Genomic DNA, 3,634 nt, shown 5'->3' on the forward strand with positions numbered 1-3,634 from the left:
CAGTTACCCTGTGCCACATATCTAGCATGGACCTGGACCTCCAGCAGGCCCTGGGGACCCACATACTCCCCTGCTCTACTCCCCCACTAGCTTTCCTTTCTTGCAGTTATGCTCCAGTGCATATCCAGCATGGACCTTGGCCTCCAGCAGGCCCCGTGAACCCACATTACCCCCCCCCCCCCCTCCTGCAGTTACCCTGTACCACGTATCTAGCATGGACCTGGACCTCCAGCAGGCCCCGGGGACCCACATTACCCCCCCCCCCCCTGCAGTTACCCTGTACCACATATCTAGCATGGACCTTGACTTCCAGCAGGCCCCGTGGACCCACAATACCCCCCCCCCCCCCTGCAGTTACCCTGTGCCACATATCTAGCATGGACCTGGACCTCCAGCAGGCCCCGTGGACCCACATTACCCCCCCCCTGCAGTTACCCTGTGCCACATATCTAGCATGGACCTGGACCTCCAGCAGGCCCTGGGGACCCACATACTCCCCTGCTCTACTCCCCCACTAGCTTTCCTTTCTTGCAGTTACGCTCCAGCGCATATCCAGCATGGACCTTGACCTCCAGCAGGCCCCGTGAACCCACATTACCCCCCCCCCCTCCTGCAGTTACCCTGTACCACGTATCTAGCATGGACCTGGACCTCCAGCAGGCCCCGGGGACCCACACTTAAGCCCCCTCCCACTAACAAAGCAGAACACCACTGGCAAAATCCTCGTGCCCCTGGTACTCCAGAAAGCACATTGAAATGTGCCCCTGGTACACTGCGCAGAAGAACTGCCACACACACACACACACGCACGCACGCACGCACGCACGCACGCACGCACGCACGCACTGCTTGTGCCTATGGTACGACAACTTTTCTCGTGCCTATGGTACGACAACTTTTCTCGTGCCTATGGTACAACAACTTTTCGCCGTGCCCCTGGTACACCGCTCAGTAGCACTTTGCCACACAAACTCTCCTCGTGCCTATGGTACGACAACTTTTCTCGTGCCTATGGTACGACAACTTTTCTCGTGCCTATGGTACAACAACTTTCCTCCGTGCCCCTGGTACGACAGCTTTTCTCGTGCCTATGGTACAACAACTTTTCTCGTGCCTATGGTACAACAACTTTTCGCCGTGCCCCTGGTACACCGCTCAGTAGCACTTTGCCACACAAACTCTCCTCGTACCTATGGTACGACAACTTTTCTCGTGCCTATGGTACAACAACTTTCCTCCGTGCCCCTGGTACGACAGCTTTTCTCGTGCCTATGGTACAACAACTTTTCTCGTGCCTATGGTACAACAACTTTTCGCCGTGCCCCTGGTACACCGCTCAGTAGCACTTTGCCACACAAACTCTCCTCGTGCCTATGGTACGACAACTTTTCTCATGCCTATGGTACAACAACTTTCCTCCGTGCCCCTGGTACGACAGCTTTTCTCGTGCCTATGGTACAACAACTTTTCTCGTGCCTATGGTACAACAACTTTTCGCCGTGCCCCTGGTACACCGCTCAGTAGCACTTTGCCACACAAACTCTCCTCGTGCCTATGGTACGACAACTTTTCTCGTGCCTATGGTACAACAACTTTCCTCCGTGCCCCTGGTACGACAGCTTTTCTCGTGCCTATGGTACAACAACTTTTCTCGTGCCTATGGTACAACAACTTTTCGCCGTGCCCCTGGTACACCGCTCAGTAGCACTTTGCCACACACACACTCCTCGTACCTATGGTATGACAACTTTTCTCGTGCCTATGGTACGACAACTTTTCTCGTGCCTATGGTACAACAACTTTTCGCCGTGCCCCTGGTACACCGCTCAGTAGCACTTTGCCACACAAACTCTCCTCGTGCCTATGGTACGACAACTTTCCCCCGTGCCCCTGGTACACTGCGCAGAAACTCTTTGCCACACACACACACCACTCGTGCCTATGGTACGACAACAGGCCCCGGGGACCTACATCGCACCTTGCTCTTGCCTCCCTTACAGCTGAAAAAGGTCCATGCCTGTGCCCTGGCCCTGCTGAAATTCCCTCTCCATTTAGCCGAGGCAGTGAGTCGGCCTCCTGTCTCCCTTTACGGTCGAAAAAGATGTGCTCCTGGGCGCACTGGCCCTGCTGCTACTCACATCGGGCATGGACCTGGACCTCCAGCAGGCCCCGGGGACCTACATCACACCTTGCTCTTGCCTCCCTTACAGCTGAAAAAGGTCCATGCCTGTGCCCTGGCCCTGCTGAAATTCCCTCTCCATTTAGCCGAGGCAGTGAGTCGGCCTCCTGTCTCCCTTTACGGTCGAAAAAGATGTGCTCCTGGGCGCACTGGCCCTGCTGCTACTCACATCGGGCATGGACCTGGACCTCCAGCAGGCCCCGGGGACCTACATCACACCTTGCTCTTGCCTCCCTTACAGCTGAAAAGGTCCATGCTTGTGCCCTGGCCCTTCTGAAATTCCCTCTCCATTTAGCCGAGGCAGTGAGTCGGCCTCCTGTCTCCCTTTACGGTCGAAAAAGATGTGCTCCTGGGCGCACTGGCCCTGCTGCTACTCACATCGGGCATGGACCTGGACCTCCAGCAGGCCCCGGGGACCTACATCACACCTTGCTCTTGCCTCCCTTACAGCTGAAAAGGTCCATGCTTGTGCCCTGGCCCTTCTGAAATTCCCTCTCCATTTAGCCGAGGCAGTGAGTCGGCCTCCTGTCTCCCTTTACGGTCGAAAAAGATGTGCTCCTGGGCGCGCTGGCCCTGCTGCTACTCACATCGGGCATGGACCTGGACCTCCAGCAGGCCCCGGGGACCTACATCACACCTTGCTCTTGCCTCCCTTACAGCTGAAAAAGGTCCATGCCTGTGCCCTGGCCCTGCTGAAATTCCCTCTCCATTTAGCCGAGGCAGTGAGTCGGCCTCCTGTCTCCCTTTACGGTCGAAAAAGATGTGCTCCTGGGCGCGCTGGCCCTGCTGCTACTCACATCGGGCATGGACCTGGACCTCCAGCAGGCCCCGGGGACCTACATCACACCTTGCTCTTGCCTCCCTTACAGCTGAAAAAGGTCCATGCTTGTGCCCTGGCCCTTCTGAAATTCCCTCTCCATTTAGCCGAGGCAGAGAGTCGGCCTCCTGTCTCCTTTACGGTCGAAAAAGTTGTGCTCCTGGGCGCGCTGGCCCTGCTGCTACTCACATCGGGCATGGACCTGGACCTCCAGCAGGCCCCGGGGACCTACATCACACCTTGCTCTTGCCTCCCTTACAGCTGAAAAAGGTCCATGCCTGTGCCCTGGCCCTGCTGAAATTCCCTCTCCATTTAGCCGAGGCAGTGAGTCGGCCTCCCGTCTCCCTTTACGGTCGAAAAAGATGTGCTCCTGGGCGCACTGGCCCTGCTGCTACTCACATCGGGCATGGACCTGGACCTCCAGCAGGCCCCGGGGACCTACATCACACCTTGCTCTTGCCTCCCTTACAGCTGAAAAGGTCCATGCTTGTGCCCTGGCCCTGCTGAAATTCCCTCTCCATTTAGCCGAGGCAGTGAGTCGGCCTCCTGTCTCCCTTTACGGTCGAAAAAGATGTGCTCCTTGGCGCGCTGGCCCTGCTGCTACTCACATCGGGCATGGACCTGGACCTCCAGCAGGC

Source organism: Copadichromis virginalis, linkage group LG13 (genome assembly GCF_057382275.1).
Source record: "Copadichromis virginalis isolate Kocher_CV1m ecotype Utaka linkage group LG13, C_Virginalis_male_GT1.1, whole genome shotgun sequence".
In the NCBI taxonomy this organism is placed as follows: Eukaryota; Metazoa; Chordata; class Actinopteri; order Cichliformes; family Cichlidae; genus Copadichromis; species Copadichromis virginalis.